Source organism: Dermacentor silvarum, chromosome 8 (genome assembly GCF_013339745.2).
Source record: "Dermacentor silvarum isolate Dsil-2018 chromosome 8, BIME_Dsil_1.4, whole genome shotgun sequence".
Lineage (NCBI taxonomy): Eukaryota > Metazoa > Arthropoda > Arachnida > Ixodida > Ixodidae > Dermacentor > Dermacentor silvarum.
Window position 1 is genome coordinate 69,596,749 of NC_051161.1, and position 19,164 is coordinate 69,615,912.

Below are 19,164 nucleotides of genomic sequence, written 5' to 3' on the forward strand. Positions count from 1 at the left end.
CATAAAATAAAAAAAAATTGTCCAAAAACTTCCAAGGGGATTTTACTGCTTTGGGTTAAATATATCCGGGTTCGAACAGTTGAGCTAACGGAGCTAAGGATGTTACAATCGAAGAAGGTTACAATCAGCCATATCCGCTGGCACGCACTTAAGCGCAGCACAATTATTTAGTCACCATGCGCTGCACTGGCCACTCTTATCCCAACTTTTGCTTCAGACTACGGTGGACGACATCAGACTTACAGAAAGTCCAGGAGAACATCCGACACCAAATCATCTCTGCGATTAAATATGGTCTCCGCCAGTGTGTTCAAAGCAGTGCGTCAGGCAGCGATTTAAAAGAGCGTCTGTGCAGACATCTTAAGCTATAGCGTGGCGCCTTCAAAGAGTTATCGGCGAAATAAGCTAGACCACAACTATAGTAGCACTGCCGACACTAAAAGGACAACGACCCATGATGAAGAGGTGATACATAAGGAAACAAATATCGCAGTTGCAGCTCCTATACAAAATTCACAAAGGAAGTCGCCCGCTGCAGGCCACAGAAGCCACACTGCACATTCACTGCACGTGTTGGCGAGCGGACTGAGGAAAACAGATTGATACAGTCGGGACGTGCTTGCGACACGACAGAGGAACCACGTCACGAGCGCGTGATCAAGAAACGTACGATCGAGCAACCCGACGGGAGGCTGCGAAAGAACCAACCGGAACAACGGCTTCCGCGAGATAAGCCTAACGACGACGACGCCTCGCGCCGCAGGGTTCGTTCTCGGACGCCGACGGCTTCTCGATCCAAACAACCCGGCGAGCAGGATGCGCGGCGGCTCCCAAATTGGCCTTATCGCCGGCCCTCATCGACCGGGTGCTTGTAGCCAACACTGCGTCCAACTGGACACGCCGTCGGCGGCAATGAGCTAACATTGCCAAGAGCTGCGACATGAATTCCGGTTCAATGGATGCCGCGTCGCGACGCGCGCTGTGTCGTGTCAAATTGCTCTCCCGATTAGCATATACTCTCTCATATACGCCGCTTTTGACACACTTTACGATGCTGATGTGGGTCGTATCGCGTAATTAATAATTTCAGCTGGGGGGGGGGGGGGGGGGGGTAGAACGCAATGTAGCCAGGTTACTGCGCGGGAAACAGACCGGATAACACTACGTTATGGTGAGCTCCTTTGAACTTTAAAGTCAAACACGTACCAGAATTCAGAACGACGCGACAGCCATTTTGGGCTTACTGCGATCACTTGTCTTAATAGTTATGCGAGGGAAGCAATGTGGGTGGAGCATAAAGAATAAATGCGGTAACTGAATCACGTGGCCCGACAAGAGATTACCTCAAGAAAAGCGACTAGCTACGCCAACGTTGGGGAAGACTTGTTTATCGTCATAGCACGCGCCTTGAGTAATAGCAGGTTTCTTGCCTTCCATTGAGAAATAAATGCGCAGGGATCACAGTGGCAAGGAACGTCGAAGTGAGAGATCGTGCGAGGAGAGAGTTCGTGGGCCATATTGTCCTGCGATTCAGTTCATGTTCCATTGTTCTCGCCACCAGACAATTTTAGCATAACGCCAGCGCTTTAACCTTAAGGCTACGGCCAGCTTTATGTAGCGTGATAGCTAAGAAGTACTGCACAACTCGGCGTAGACTAGTGCAAAGCTCGCAGGTGACCGAAATGGTAACGAGATAGAGCTGCAGCGGTCAAAGCACTATCGTCGCGCACCGTTATCGACGGCACATTGGACAGAAAGCCAGATTGATAAGGAATGGATATCCATAGAGAACAAGAATCTTGCAATATACGCCCACCAAGTGCTCGATTTCTAGGCGCTCGGATATGGACGTTCTTGGAAGTACTATACCCACCATGTCCGAGCGTTTTTACATGCACAATGTCAAGCTGAGCCCGATATAGCGTTCACGCAAGTCCGATGTGCAAATTCACACCAATGCGCCGGCTACAACTCATAGACATAGGTCCATTTACGCCTATCGTGCCTACAGAGCGCCGATGCGAGCCGTTTGCACGCACCTATGCCGTTAGCATCTATCAAGCCATTGCACTTCCGATGTGGGGCCATCGCTGGAGTCAGCTAATATCGCTGACCCACCGAAAGCACACTGCAATCGCTGTTGACACGTTTCGCAGACGCACGTTGTTGCATGTCCCACCGTTTTCCACAGCGACCCCTCGATGGAAACGGATGTTTTCTATCGAACGGCCGTGATTCCACCATCATGCACGCGGTACGTGGTGCTGTACGCATATCTGCAGAACAAAGGATGTATACAGAGTATACAGTTGCTGAAGGTCTGGGAGCGGGTCAATTTGTGACCCTTCTTACTATACACAATCCCGTATTCGACATGTCGTTTTGAGCGCAGTGGCCGTGCAACAAAATTAAAGGCAGCTTTAAAGCTGCATTACGAAGAAATAAAAAAAAAGGAAAAAGAAAATCGAGTAACGCTAATCTATCTTCGTCATCGTCATTGGAGTCCGCTAATGCTCGCATTAAAACTTGTTTTCATCTAGCTTTGCGTGCTGCCGAAGCACTGCGACGACGTGTCAAATGCGCCATAAAATTAACAAAAGACGAGGAGAATGTTCGGAAGCGAGCAATGCTTTGCCAATGTTATTTTAAGACATATGTGGGCTGTCCATCGGGCCCGCGACGCAGCAGAGAGGCTCGGCCTTTCTGTGCCGACGTGGGAGCGGCCCGCTACGTGCTGACGCGCGTTCCGACGGACAATAATAAAGTTTTACCATACCATACCATATGCATGATTACGAATAGCCACAAGACCTTACGGACACGAAGCAATTTTCATCCACAAAGGAAGCAAGAACTGAAAGCAAAAAAAAAAAAAAAAAATACAGTATAATTTGTAATACATAACATCCGTCTTGTGACAGACATTACGTTGGCCGATGCTCGCGTCTGCTGCAGGGCGGTCTGCTCCTGAACTTGGGCATCGCAACGCTCCGAAGCCTGGAAGAAAACGGCGGGTTTCCGCCGCGACGCCATTCGATCGCTTTGTTTTGAGATCGAATTCTCAATGGCGCGCTCTCGTGCCGGTAACCAATGCACAGAGAGACCGGCCACGCTCTCTCGGTACCCGCTGTGGTTGCTCAGTGGCTACGGTGTTGGGCTGCTGAGCACGAGGTCGCGGGATCGAATCCCGGCCACGGTGGCCGCATTTCGATGGGGACGAAATGCGAAAACAACCGTGCACTTAGATTTAGGTGCACGTTAAAGAACCCCAGGTGGTTAAAATTTCCGGAGTCCCCCACTACGGCGTGCCTCATAATCAGATCGTGGTTTTGGCCCGAAAAACCCCAGAATATAATTTTTTTTTATCACGCTCTCGTTCACTACTACCGGACCCAGAGCGGATGGGTTCCAAGAGCGCGAGGTAACTAAGCTACAGCCAGGTCGGCCGATGTCTCAATTATCGCTCGAGGGAGCACCGTGAACGATCAAGTACAGGTACCGGCGGAATTATGCATAGGTAGGTAGAATAAGCGGATACTCGCTCACCAATATTTTTGCAGGCTATGTTACAGGAACGTGCCTACTTTACTTTAAAAAGATATTTACACTTACGCTACCCTGTTCATACTCAAATTTCACACAAACATTGGATTTTAGGGTCTATGTCGTTCAATGTAATACTTGGCACAGTTACTTGCCTGGCTTTTGAGGAATGAAATGCAAAGCTGACTTCACTTATGGGGATGCGAGTTGCTGCCAAAGCAGCGCTAGCATAAACTTGTGTCGCCACCTGTAGGCAGCTGCAGAAAGCAGCCGTTCAGGGAGGGTTGCCGCGTGTTCCAGCGAGCTAGCGTCGTCTAGCGAGAGAAGAGAGGGACCACCACCAGCCGCCGGAACGGGTCCAAGCACTCGTCGAGGGCAGCGCGAGCGAACGAGCAAACGCGAGCAGAGTCGAGGCTCGAAATCAGCGACACTCGCTCCCCGCGTCAGCAGCGACCGCGGGCGTCCTTTGCGCGGCCTTGCTGGCTACTGCGGATTTATTAATCCACGAGCAAAGAAGAAGAAGAGCCGCTGGCAGAGCGGCCGCTCGTGACACTCAGGCTCTCCATCAACAACCTCATCCCGTTCTCCTTCGCGCAGTAGCAGCAGCGGCCACTCACGTTACGCGGGCCTCTTTCTGTAGTTAGCCGTTGCTTCTGTAAATGGGAGCCGCTGCGGACCATCTTACTTACATACGATGATACTACTATATTAGCTTCGCACTAACATTTCCTCGTTGCCACTCTCTGCGTCACCTAGTTGAAGCAATCGCACGTAGTCTATTCGAGGAGGTAATGGGAAGCAGCCCGTATGTATAGCAATTTCGTGCACATTTCGTACAACCCCTGGTGACGGCCCTGGCGAACATCGTTCATCGCCAGGGCCGTCACCAGGGGTTGTATTGCATTAAGGCGTTGCGTTAAGGTGAAGTGGTTTTATTGCAATGGGCTGGGGGGGGGGGGGAGTCACAATACAGCTCATCAAACAGCTGGGTTTGAGGAACAAGGCAGCGCTCACTATAGTGCCGCGGAGCAGGTGATTATACCAGAAAATCCTGATCCGTACGTGGCGTGAAAGCAAGATGAACCTTATCTACAAAGGCAAATTCATAAGGATAAGGCGAGCTCATACGGACCAGTTACAGTATCTTCGGTGGTGTATAGAATAGCAGTGCAGAATAGCAATGTGTCATAAAATTAAGGTTGTCGAAGTGGGTGGGAAAAAAATATCTTGGGTGAACTACGGAATGGGTTCAGACCAACTCAGTGCATAGATATTTCAATAGAAATATTTCAAAAGGAAAGCTCAGGCACACCGGGCACGTGCCACACTTGCGTCGAAGGTCCGGCTGTTGCTCAATTTGAGCATCCCTTCGCCAAAATCAGCCACTGCTGACGTCACATGAGAGGTACCATAGTGCACAAGAGGTGGCGCCACTCCAATTTCCCATTTTCGTTATTTTCTCGCTAACAAAAGCTCCGTTATCGCTACGACCGAATGACGAATTCGTTATCACAGAAGCCGAATCCTTCAATCGAGCTCAACCTAATATTTTCATTTAATGTCCGCTGATGTTTTCTATTATTTCCATTAAGTGTCAATTTAGATTGTTAATGGCAAGGAAGACAATTCGTCGGTCGGGATCGAAGCGCGGAACACATGTCGCGACGAAGACACGTCGAAAATATATCTCATGCGTGAAGTGAACACTTTACTATAAGTACCGAATACGCTACGCAAAGCACCTCATAAAGCAGTTCGCGAGCACATTCTCCGGATACGGTTGACTGCAAGCGTTCGGAAATCGGCGGAACGATCGGAACGAAAAAAAAAAAAAAAAAAGACGCGTGCCTGTTTTATAGACGATACAAAGCAACGAACAATGCGCGAAAGTAAACATTTCCGCCACGGTTCACATTACGGTCCGCGCCCTTCGCGCCACGATCTCGCAAACGAAGCCAATTCAGGTGGGCCGCTCTACTAGACAACGAGGTGCAACACGTCGCGCGCGCTGAGTTCGTTAACGCGAGAGCACGACTCTGGCCAATCGGCATACACGCACAGACCGCGACGCTCAACGAGAGTCCGCGCGGTCGATGTAGGTCGCGCGTGCGAAAGACGTGCAGCTACAAGCAAGGTCGTGCTTTCGCTCCGCCAGCTCTACGTATACTGCCGTATCGTATCTGGTTACGCGACTATAACGGCATGACAAGTTGCTCAACGTGTACAGCGCATGTCGAGTTTCGTACGGAACGCGTAATGAGCCCTTTTGCACGGTCACCTTTATTGGCGGAGCCAATATAGTATATATAACCGTGCATGGGAGGACTGTGGTGCGTGTTAATACGCAACACGAACTGGCCAGATTGGCGTACGTACCATACAAATAATAGGCTGTTTCAGCACCAGGTACACACGCAAAAAGAATCCGTAAACAGTCCAAATGCATAGTAAAGTAACATGAAACTATTTACGCACGTCAACGGCACAACACATTACTATACGTCGTAATTAAAAAAAATGACACGGGTAGGCCTGGCATTGCACTGACTCCGAGGTGGGCCCATGCATCCTGGAGCGGCGAGTGGCGGTTCACGTCACTGTGTACAGGGGGCGTTAGCTATATCCGCCGCGATTTGGCTACGGGAGATGCAATCGCACGAAAGTTGATGTGATTGAATAAAACACCACGGTCTCAAGTTCACTCACTACATCGAAGACAGGCTTGCGCTGGTCATACGACCACATTTCCGGTGAGAAGCCACTCTGCGTATTGTGCAGAATGTTTGCAGCACGGTACACGGCTTTTAAACCGGCGCCGTGCACGGATCCGGCTCTGTAGTCTACTCACTGTCACGCTTGCGTGCCGTACAGGGAAATATTCGTACACTGCGTGTACGACTCACGGTGATCGGCGGAGTAGTCAGCGGCGTAATACGCGCATGCGCAGTGCGCCTCACGTATCCCGGTGACGTATGTTAGAACGTCGCGCGTAACACGGTGCCATGCATGTTTCCGGCGCTCATTGCTATATACGCTTAGTGCCATACGGGGAAACATTCTTGCGCTGCGCATGGGCAAGTCGCGTACGCTTCATTTTAGAGAGCAGTCCGTTCCTGCGACGAGCGTCGGCGTTGACCCTCGTAACCGAGCGAACGAGCACAGCGGAGGAAAGCGAACGCGAAGCGCAGCGGGATATGAAAGACGCAGACAGCGAAGAGAGCGCTAAGAGGAAAGCGGAGGAGGAACGTATGGCGAAAGCGTGAGAAGGAAGGCGTAGAGCCGCGCGAGACGCTTTGCGGCGACGATGACTACGAGATGGCGCCAGAGTAGCGCGCGCGTCGTCTGTATGGAAACAAAGCGCTGCATGAGCGGAGGGTCTGCGGCGGTTGCTGTCAATCGCGCCCACGCGTCACCGACTAGCTTCCTCTCGCGATATCCCGATAAGCGAGTCACTCGCGCCACACTTCGCTCCGTTTGCAACGTGCCGCACGAGACAGATTGTCTGCGCCAGCCAATATATCGCGAAATGAAAACACGTCATGCAGCTGCGCTCAAATTTCTCATTAGGCTGTATCGTAATCGTCGGTGAATTTTTTTACCGGCTGTTTCTATGGGCACCCTGCACTTTTCAGAGGGCGCTATACATTTTCATTTTTTACCCCAGCGTCACCGACACCAGCCGCTAGAGACGTGATAAAATGATACGCCATTGCAAACGATAGCGGTCATTTCGTCGCTCGTCTCAGTGTTATGCCCTGCGCATGCGCACGTTCGACGTTTTCACAACTCGGACACTCTTGCCCCGCGATAAGCGATCGAAAGCGTCACGGCGAATGTATGCAGCGTCCCTCCAGTTTTGCTTCCACCACTCGTTAGGCTAGGCTATGTGTTCTGGCGCTGACGTCTACTCTGCAAAGCTTTAGCGCAGGGTGCCTATTGACGCACGAACTTGAACATTTCAGCACCAACTTATTTTTGATGTCGCGGGCAAGAAGACCAAAAGGTGAATCTGCCCACCAGAAACGAAGTGCTTCGTGTGCCATCACCACTAAACCCTATCACTGTACCAGCAGCGTGTACCAGAGGCTGTTAGTGATAAAACGCGCTCAGCGAAAGCCGTTTGTACGCGCATGCGCAGGAAGACCCTCTCGATCGCACGATCGCGCGCGCGCACTCACACACGAAAGGATCGAGCGCCTCGCCTCGGTCGACCGGCGACAAACAACGCGCCCGCCGAAGCCGCCCAGAGCGGCGGCGCCTTGGCCAAATCTGGGCCACTCGTCAGTGATGTGTGTACAGCCGCCGCCGCGTCCGCTATGGGCCACCCCCAACAACTCACCCCTCAGCGGAGAGAGGCCGAGCATCGCACAATGCCGCGTGTATGCCGCCGGAGATCCTTTTCCGCGGCAAGCCGGCCGGACGGCCGGCGGCGAGCGATTCTTCACCGCGTTCCATGAATGGGCTCGGAAACGCGACGCCCCCGAGCAAGAGCCCCGCCGCAGCGACGCTCAGTCAGCCAAGTCGCCTGCAGTTCGAGCGTGCCCGTACAGAGAATGCGGTAGGGCAAAAAAAAAAAAAAAAAAAAAAAAAAGCGATGACAAAACAAAAGGCAAAAACCAGGTCGCGTCGTCGCCCGTTGTCACGGCCGAAAAGCTCACGCGGCTCGGCGACAGTGGCATGCACGCACGTTGCCCAACCTTTGACTTTTTTTTATATGCGGTACGGGGCGATAGACGACGGCGCGAAGAATGCAGACCCGGTGCCTTCTCACCGCCGTCTACGAATTGCTAGAGTCGGCTAAACGACGGCGAGCGCGAAACCGCCGCCCGTAGTACGCATGCATGCCGGGTGTTGCAGCGTTAGCGGTGCACGCAAGCGAGATGAAGGGGGTTATTCTCTTCCGAGGCAAAATGGACGGGCGTTAGCCTCCTTCCAGAAAGCCCTTCCTGCGCACGATATCTGGAACACCAATTCATATCGCGGCAGCCTATATCTCCAAATTAGCGTTTAACTGTTGGATCATGTCTTGAACGCAGACCTATTTCCATTCGGCGTGCAGTCGCAACACAGTCGCAGTTAACGAAACGGTCAGTCAGTGACTGTGGCACGATATCTTATGCTCGCCGGCCCGAACAGCGCGCCGTAGAAATTCAAACTGCTTCAATCTCTGTGCGTATACCCGTACAGACGAAGCATTCTATTCGTGGGCGAATTCGTTCACAGTTGCGAGGCTTCGTCCGGCAGACAGCAACCCCCTGATTCAGAAATGCGCCTTTCATTTGAAGCATATATGCTTGGCTTGGTCAAAATAACGCCTGACGTAAACGCGCCGAAGAAATGAGCGTGTTGGGCACGTTCACGCCAGACGTCATCTATAGATCAAGTCAGGTAAGTTGCCGCAGAGTAAGTTGTTGAGCGATAAAGTTAAAACGTTTAGCGCAAATGTCAATCCTTGGTCCCTCGACAACTTACTATGTGGACATGCATTTATAAGTTAACTCAGTTGCATGAAGCTGTTGCGTGAAGCCTGCACGAAGCATTTTACCCGCACGTGGCCTTTTAGCCACGGGCAAAATGCTTCGTGCAGGCTGCTTCGCAAGGGACTTTGCCAGGCGAGAGCTGTCGGATATAACTTACCATTCGCAGCCTTCGAAAGACGCCGTTGGATCATTTCGTCGCCTCTTCTATACTACTCGAGAGCCCGAAGTAAACTGCGGCCTCGCACAGACGAAAATACACTCAATACCGTTTCAAGGCGGATGACAGCTCCCGAATGTTGGCCTTCTTGTTGAAGGCAACATGTCGGCGCCCAGTGTAACACTTTGTATCGCGCACGAGGACACCGATGCGCACGGTTTACTACAGCTGTGCGCTCACGGGCACGTGCAGCTTTACTATAGGATTGCTAGAACGCGCGCGATGCTACGGCGCGGTGTACGTGGTCATCGCTTTGACATTGTAATCTACACAGTGGCACGTGACCGCAGCGAAAGCCAATGAGAGAGCGCACTGACGAGCTGACAAGGGTCTGTTGAACAGGAAGCACCCGTGTTATGCGGTAGTCACTTTCGAGGAACGTGATTAACGCTTCATGCGGGTGCAAGCGAAACCCGCACCGAAGGAATTGGGAAAATAGGAAACAGGACGGAATCATATCCTTATCTGAAGTAGATACCTTCTCTTTCCGGGACATATGTGTACATGTACAATATTGAACTTTGAGCAAGGGAGCAGGTGTGTACACGGCTGATATAGCGCTGTTCTGCAACAATGATGACACGCTGCGACCAATATTGCCGCGAGAAATATAGGGGAGATATCAGTGGTGTTCTGTCGGCTGCTCGCACCCATGCATTGCGGGCAAACGTTCTACACTGGCCGTCGAGACTGACGCGCATATAAGATGCTACATCATTCACATTTGGTCACACACCATAGGATTGCAAAGTGGATCGCGAAGTGGCCTTTTTGGAAGGTGGATAACACACTACGTGAATTTTTGTTCCGAAGTTGTGCCATCAGATTAAAGTTTCTAGCGTCTGATTTCTATAGTTGCAGGCTGCGCGTGCGAAGGCGCAGGTTGCAGTCTCAAGTGAGGTGAGCGAAAACAGCGAAAAAATAAGAGGACGTGAGAGAGGGGTAGACATGTCTGTTCCTTTCTCACGTCCTGTTATGTTGCGCTGTTTCTACTTAAGTCATGAACCAACCAGCTCAGATGCGTACCAGATGCGTACACGTCTCCATTGATGCGGATGGGGTATACAAGCTGCTGTTTCCATGTGATATAAACTCGGATGCTAGTCAGGAGATGTCCTACAAGTGTTATTTTCCTTGTCCCTGTCTTTAGTGGCGCTGTTGAAGATAGAGGCACACATACACCACATTGTTCTATATTCAAAGCTTCCACTGAGCTATATACTGGAGATAAGCGAATCCAGATAACGCGCAACTTTTCACCGTGCCTGCAGTAGAACAATATAGCGGCCCCGATGATGTCGGTGCACCCCACTTAAAAGTAGTGCGGTCACGTATCAGTAGCGGCTCGCGCGTTGTGGTGCAGCCCTATAAGAAAACAAAATCAGAGCTCTTGCACTACTGTAAAGATGGAAGCAAGCGAAGCTGTGACTATATGGTGGGTCTGATACAGTGAATACAGTCTGCTACGGCATTTGATGTTTCCAGTAAGACAGTTGATGCCGGTGAGGGAAGACTGAGGCTCAATGAATGTCGCGAGGTAGCATTACGGGATGCGAGACTATTACGTTAACTGTTTATTAAGAGGACTGAATTGCAAGCGGGAGAAAAGAGACCCCCCCCCCCCCCCCTGTTTTTTCTCTCTCTCAAACATCCGATGATTATAAGCAAACGTTCTAACCGTGATACAACTGATTATCCAATCCGACTCTATATCTTCCCCAAGAGTCTACCACGTACTTAAAAAAAAGTCTCCAGACATCACTATTTCCACACCAGTCGTCGAATCACACTGCGACGCAACGCATTGTAGATAGAATGGGGCTCCAACATGGACACGAATTACACAGTTCCGAGATCGTTATCAAGAATTCTCGCTGTGCACGTGGCTACTGTGTAAGCACCTCGCAATACACACTCCTCGAAGGAAAAAAACATTCTTACACTCGTTGAGACGTCTCAGCATTTACGGAATGTTTTGTGCAGATGTGAGGTGAACTGCTGAAGACTTGGCTCCAAAGCAACGACACAGCTCTCGTGATCCGAACAGCGAAAGTCATGCCTGAGCTCGCCCGTTTGCGCGCTGTTCACATAAACCACGGATCTTCCATGAACGTAATTTTCCGCCGCTGTTCTTGGTGGCGAGCAGCCTCTCCTTCGATAACCATTGCGCTTGTAACAGTCCGCGGAAATGGTGCTCGAACTACACTGAAGGCTTTGTGGAAAAATTTTACAATGCTAAGCAGTTCACAGCAAGTTCGGGGCTTTGTCGTCCAGAAACTGACGCTATATGGTCTCAGGATTCCTGCTTATCGGGTAGCGCTTGAGTACTGACAGGCTCCAATCACGCATTTGCAATATACGCACTAAGGTAAATAATTGAAGTATGCTAATCAACGATTGCTAGTCAATGATATTATTGGCGATTGTCACACGTATTACAATGTCCGCCACACTAAATTTTGAATGGCCAGCAACAATCGTTTCGTGTCAAAATGTTCTGTTCTCAACACTTGGAGACAGTCATTACCTTGACTTCGTGAGAAGTAAATTCTTTGGCAGAAACGAATCTAACGTTGCGCGCTAGCGTTGCGCGCTAGCAGTCTCGAATACTGCACCGCTATCTCCCTTTGCTTGCAATTTCGTCCACCGGGTGTCGCTGGCTGTCAAAACACTGCCATGTTGCTTCTAATTATAATGCCCATGAGTGATACCGTGGGCAAGCAAAAACCGAACGGGAAAGTTCTAACCAGTTTGCGCTAGTTAAAGGTAAAAATTAATGCTCATGAAAACCACTTCGACTTCGAACGTACGTATTTATCCGAAGAAAACAGGCTATATTCAACTAAAACCTGCGTTTTTTAATAGGAGAGAGAGGGGGAGGGGTTGCGATCACGTTTGATGTATCCTGACAGTGTACCATGCGCCCATGAGATTAAACCCTACTTGATTCAAGCGGGCGATTGTGGACAAAAAGAACCTCTAGAAGGGCAGGATAATGTAAGGGTGGGTTGGCGGACGAGAGGGTTAAGACAATGAAGCGAAACTTCTCACGAAAACGACTGTCCCAAACGCATGCAAAACGTTATATATTCAGAACCCGTCGGTGCTTTGAAAGAACAAAGCCGGCAGTGACCCAAAGAGCCGAAACGACGTAACCATGCAATACCGACAAAACAATCACGTCTGAATCGCGTTGACTCTGTCGTCGCTACTTTACGTTCCAATCACGTGGAACGCCAGTGAGCCCGCGTCGTTCGCGAAAGCTGCTGCTAAACGCGCAATTTCACGCTCGCGGTTTCTTCTAAATACACTCAAGGCATTCTAAACATACGCTCCACTGGTTTCCATCAGTAGGCACACTAAGAATTCAAGTTAGAGGATACGACTAGACGGATGCACATTTCGCGGAATAAGTGGTGAGAAAGTATGTAACAAGGACAGCGACAAAAAGACGGCAAAGGCGAACGATGCCGGAGCGAATGAAAAAACTACAATGGGGTGACTAACGGCAGGTATACAGCTTAACTACAAGACAAGTATACGCTAATTACGCACTGCCGAGTTCATGAACTTTGCCAGTTCCCGTTCGCCAGCTAGGGCAGAACAGATTAGCCGCGATGTAATTATAACACTCATCACAAGTGACACGTACGGGAGACGGGAGACAAAGAATGAATGAAACATCGCATGTCGGCTCAGCGCAATGTTGACGCGTTTCAAAAATTAGCCCCGCCGTCACCAGGATACAAGCAAAATACGCGGAGCATAAGAGCGTGATTTCGTGACGCGCCGCGTATCAAACCGTGGCACTTGGCGGACTTTCAACGCGCCGACACAGCGCCGAGAGTCCGGAGGACCAAATTAGCTATGCCGCGTTTGCCGGTATGTTAGGAGCGCCGTATATAAAGAACGGATGCACGGAAGGCGCGAAAGGCCCTCTCGTATTTTCTATTCGGGGAGGCAGGGGATAGTCAAGCTTGTTTCATATAGCTTTGTCTCCTTGCCTCCCCCACCTATATCGCAATGGAAATGATGATATTACGTTATTATAATTATTATTTTATACCGGCATCAGCTGGCATTACCTACAGCCATCATTCATATATCGGCTTCAGCTGGCAGAAAGCCAGCCACAAAGACGCATACAGATAGATAGCTCGTTGTATCGCACTTTTAGGGGCGAAGCTCCTTATAGCGGCACCCGTTCCGTCCCCGTCGTCGTAGTAGTAGTGTGTAACCAGTCTGAGAAAAATGAGAAAAAAATTCCGAAGTTGTGTCCGTAGCGCGGAATCGAACCAGGGACCCCTCGCTTCCGAGCGCGCGGCGTTAGCCCACTACGCCACGAAGCGGACATGGACACACGCACCACGATGGCAATAAATACCTAACATTAACGAAAGGCCGCGTTTCTAGCGCGTTTCTAACGCGTTTGTGCTAGCGCGTTACGGCCCGTGTAAGAAGCTGGTGTAAGACGCTGTGGCCTCTCCGCCTTACCTTCAACGCGCGAGAGGCCGTGGGGGAGGGGGAAGGAAGGGACGCGACGTTTAGCTGCGGCACCAAGTGCCTATTTATATGAGATGCTCCAGCAACAGTCACCAACGCCGCACGCATTTTGAGCTAACGCGGGCAAAACGCCGATGGCGTCGACAACAGTTCTGCGTGTTGTTGCTACCAAAGCCGGTCACCTTACTTCGTATGACATTGCTGTGTTGCTATCGCATTCATTGCTTCGCCCTTAGGGCGAAACTGTGACATTTTTAATGCAAAGGCGTCAAATGGCCCAATGAGCAAAGAAACCTGCGTCTGTCGTCTATAGAGCATCAAAACGACACCCAAATTCCCATTGGCCCCGACGCCACGTCACCCTCGCTCTCGGAAGCCGGCGCGGTCCATATCTTTCTCTCTCTCTCACCTCCACTGGGCGCGCGCCTGCCGGCTTTGGTGGCCGCTGCTGCTTCCTCGGTTTCTCATCGCGCAGGACGTCGGTGGCATGCGGCGTTGGCACCGCAAGCTGGAGCTACTTGTGGGCTCGGACAGCAGGTACCTTTATGGAACATTATTGCTTTCGCATTCACAACTCATTAGAAGCGATTAAGTGTCCTCACATTTTTTGCAAAGCCATCTGTGCCACCGAAAATGAATGGCTGATAAATGCAACAGATATGAACACAACACGAACATAAGTGACGCGATGGTGAGCCTTTACAATGTACTAAATTTCACATTACTGAACCTAAATTCATCAACTCAAGGCGTTGCCTCAACTGGAGGTAAACGTATTCCTTCTCGTAGGATATACAACCACCTTCGGGATGCATGGAGGTCATGGAAACGCAGTCTCCTTGAATCAAGAATAAGAAGTGGAAGTGGGCAAGTCATGTAACGAGTATAGCTCTCACGTGACGTCACGAACGCAGCTTCTCACCGTGCTAGTGCCCAAGCATTACGGCCACGATTACGTCAGTATACTTTTTGACGGTGACCGCTTTTCACTCACCGGACTATCATTGTTATCGATTTGTCATGTGGCACAAGACGCGCCTGTCAAGCTGTCACGTAACTTGGTGTATAACACCTCGAAAAGTTATGGTCGATAATTAACCGACCTCGAAAAGTGCGAAATCGTGCTGCATACAGCCTTTGGAGGAAAAAAAAGGAAACATATACAATTAGGTAAGTAAATGCAAAAATTAATATAAGAGATACAAGAATACGACCGACAAACGCAAGGTCCGACTCCTGTAGCGTACAAATGAAAGACGGAACATGACGGAGCAATGATAAATCCGCTTTTTCTGTTGCCCATGAAGAAAATATCAATATAAAAAAAGTAAAATCTACAACGGCGCTAACTGAGCACATAAAACAGATAACAAAAACCAAGCCACGCCACCGTAAATTTCCATAACGGGTTTAACTACTTAAAACGCCATACAACTATACAAAACAGCGAAGAAGGGTATATATGAACGCAAGCGACGCCAAGTTACTGCGTCGTGACACACTAATTAAACTACTAAAACATTCCTGCAGACAAGAGAAAGTTGCTCGGAAACTCGAGAGACCCGCTTCGTCTTCGCCCGAGCAACACGAGTATGCGTTGTGAGCCTGGAAGACACGGCACAAGTCATTAATGGCCACTTGCTTTCCTCCCCCCCCCCCCCCCCCCCTCGACTTACGGCGCACGCCCGTAAACACACACACACACACACACACACACACACACACACACACACACACACACACACACACACACACACACACACACACACACACACACACACACACACACACACACACACACACACACACACACACACACTCTCTCTCTCTCTCTCGCGCGCGCGCGCAGCGCGAAATTGGCGACGCGGTTAGCGCCGAGTTTGCTACGCCGCGCTGTATAGCCGTAGACGTCGAGTGCAGCGAGTCACGTTTTCGTCGGGGGCGCATTGCGACCTACTCCGCTAAAGGAAAGCTTGTAAAAATGAACGCAAACATCGAAAGAAAGAAAGAGAGAAAGAAACAAAAGTAAAATAACCATTCCACGGAGCAGGAGCAGCGTCCGTACGCCTCCTCGCACGTATATACACAAAGAAGATTTCCATGCTGAGGCCATAAAAACCCGGCCAGCTTCGGGCCAGAACGCCGGAAGATGCCGTTAGACAGTTAGGAAAATCGGCCGGACGAAAGTGCACGAACGGCGAGGCGGAAGAAAGTTTCGTCGAGAGAAGTGATGGACATCGAGAGAGTGGAGATGGGGCGAAACTGGCACGCGGCTATATACTTTGGTGGAACGGGGAAACTACAGAGGAAGTGCGTTGAAGGGATATATACCATACACTTACCCGAGGCATGCTCCTCGTCACAGTGAGATAAATAAAAAGGGAAAAAGACGCACTTTGTGCATACGTTTACAGAGCACCGTGTCCATTCATTCCAGCCGTGCAGGTACCAAGCGAATGAGTGCCATGTGTACGGGCTAACTTATAGTATACTGCACTGAACTATACCTGTCGGACGTCTTCCGCGCAGCTTACTGCAGAAGTTACATACTCATTACGGCGATCGTTTCCGTTACGTTCCATAACCCGTCCGTGACGCGCAATGGACGCTATGTAACACAGCGCCTCCCATTGATTATTTAACGCTAAATAACATACCATGCCACTCGAGAAGCTGGTTAATAAACTATTGTTCTTATAATCTCTAGATCTATTCATGTGAGATCCAAAGGTCGATCACTACCGGAGAAAACGAAGGTCCAACTTTCACTTCGATTTCGCCACGAATTTCGAAGCATTGCATTGTAGCCCTTGTGCTGCAGAGAACGCTTTCGAAACCTATTAGGTTTAGCCTTGGGTAGCTTTTTAATGCAACGTAGTCACCCTTTAGCGATATACAATTAACTAGATCAGTGTAAATGCTGTCGGAATGCATGACGTCACTGGAAGCCGGTGCGGGGACCCCTGAGCGGTGTCATCAGCCACATTTTGTTCTTACACTATATATAGGCCCCCTTTCACTTTGTTAAAGTGAAAGGAGGCCTAGTGTAAGAACAAAAGATTTCAACTTGGCCGACTCCAAAATTTCAATTTGGCCCACCCCCAAATTTCAGTTGACACACGTCTACTTCCCCGCGCATTTTCTATGGAGCCTTATGTATCTCTATGGGTAATCTCTTTTGTTTAAATAGTTATCGCTTATAAAGCTATCCAGCATCTAAATTTACACTATTATAACGATTAAGTATCTAGGCAAATTACACATTTTTCTGCAGATACAAGGCATTACACTTTTCGCGTGACAGAGCAGGGGTACTCGCCAAAGAATGCTTACGCATTAATATTATGTGTTTTGCTAATGCAGACGTGTAATGAAATCGTAAAGCTTAACTTATTAACTAGGGGTGTGCCAATATTCGAGATTTCGAAAACCAACCGACAGTGGTTGGTTTTAAATTCGTACAAGATTCGGCCCTCCTCTAAATTCGAAGTAGTCGAATATTCGTTTCTGTTAGAATATACGCTGTAACAACGCTCACCGCAGTCTACACGGAGAAAAGCGTAAGCATGGTTCTGCTGCATGACAGCCGCAACTGCTGCGAGAGGTACCAGTTGCTAAGTGAACGGTAACATGGGGGTACTCGTCAGTTGACCGGAAGTCCAGCTGTTACATTACATGTTTCGTATAATGTAGATAAGCCTTCATCTTTTTTTAACCAGATTCCAGAGTACTTTCACACTTAACTTTGTTAATAAATGAGACAATATTTGGCATTGCACTTGACATTCGACGGCGTTTTTTTTTTTTTCGTTTTTTTTTTCTAGAACATTCGTCCTCGATTCGGAGATTTCGCTACTCGAACATGTGACCCCGAATTATTCTTATGTAAGTGTCCCTCTTTTCGCTCTATGTTAAAAACCTACCTTTACGTCTTTGTATATAGGCGTATGCCTTTCTTCAATGCCCTTATCACTGCTTCACTCGACTACGAAACGCAAGGCCGAGCTCTTATCACGCTGCGATGAAACGAACTTGTCCTCGTACGAGGTATCGGGGGAAAAAAAAGGGGGGGGGGGGGGGGGAGATCACAGAGATAAGCCAGCCAACAACGATCATGAAACAACGCACTATCGACTGTCTTTGGCACTAACGAGGGCTGATCCAAGATCCGCCACTTTGGAAGCGCATTGTTTCAAGCAATCATTCTGCCCTATACGTAGACATATTCTTCTATCGCAGCGCACAAGCCAACCGATCGATATCTACTCGTGACAGGTGGCAGCCGGGTCGGCGAAGGCTCATTTAGCGGGTCATCGATCCCGCTCCCGCAGAAATTGCGGCAATTTACGACACAATTTGCTATTCTCAATCATATGTCCGACTACGCTCCCCTCCACTAAGTACTGTAATCACGACTACCCAAACCAGCAGCACGGGCACTTTTCACGATAACAGACACCGGATAACAAAGTAGGCTGATTAAATTAAACCGCTAAGAACAAGAGCAAATTAAGAACTTAAGAATAAACCTGAAAACGAAACAAACTATCAAATGGTGATGAAAGGCAGACTGGGCATATTCGAGAACAATGCCTCGATTATCAATGAAGCAAGAGGAGAAAAACAGAAAAAAAAAACTGATTTGTGCAACGACTTTCCAGGTAGCGATAAAAGCTCACAGAGAACCTTTTTGCCCAGTTTTATCTCGCTGACGTCGTTACCACTAAAAAAAAAAAAAAAAAAAAAAAAACCATCAGCTCCACCAGACTGTCTCTGAGCAGGCCTTTCTTACATCGTGGCACATCGACAAGCACTTCGCTCAACGACGCCCACCGTAACATGGGAGCTCATCTGATTTTTTCTTTACCTTTGAATGCCCCAACGTGGGTTTTTCCATGGCCCATATATCCACACATACATCGACAGAAGGACACTTAAAGTCGGAATTTTCCGTATCCGCACACAACTTTACTATCACTACTACTACCAGCTTTAATAACGGCCCCACCGTGAGCTATTTTTTGAACGCGACCTTGCTGACGTTTCGGCCGTGGGGCCGGCCTTCGTTTCACGGCCGAAACGTCAGTAAAGTCACGTTATTTTTTCATACGTGCTTCTATTCTTCAAAAATATATATATGCCCGTTCGCGCATAGGTGCTATAAACAATCACAGGAGGGCCACAGAATGGCCTTGTTGGCACACATTAAAGGGACGCTAAAAACCATTTAAGCTAAGCTTGTGTTAGTAATTATCACTTCTGCAGTCGTAATACGGCCAGTGTTATCGTGAGAGAAGGTTTGGTAAGCTAGGTAGAAAAGACGCAAAGGCCAAACACAGGCGGCGTTGCTGCCCAGATGTTTCGGCGCTTGCTCGCCGTGCCGTCATCAATTTTGACGGCTTCTATACGTGTCTAATTGTT

General features: G+C 49.3%; 1 protein-coding gene across 4 annotated transcripts in view; it reads right to left on the reverse strand.

Annotated features, from left to right (window-relative positions):
* The window catches only part of LOC119461392 (beta-1,4-N-acetylgalactosaminyltransferase bre-4-like), a 144,599-nt gene that overhangs the window by 28,378 nt on the left and 97,057 nt on the right, over nucleotides 1-19,164 (reverse strand). The window contains exon 1 of one of the 4 annotated variants that reach the window (XM_037722691.2): nucleotides 9,181-9,410. The exons of the other annotated variants lie outside the window; for them this stretch is intronic. The gene's annotated coding sequence lies outside the window, so the exon portion shown is untranslated. Of the gene's footprint in view, nucleotides 1-9,180; nucleotides 9,411-19,164 lie in introns of those variants that run through there. 4 annotated transcript variants of the gene reach the window in all.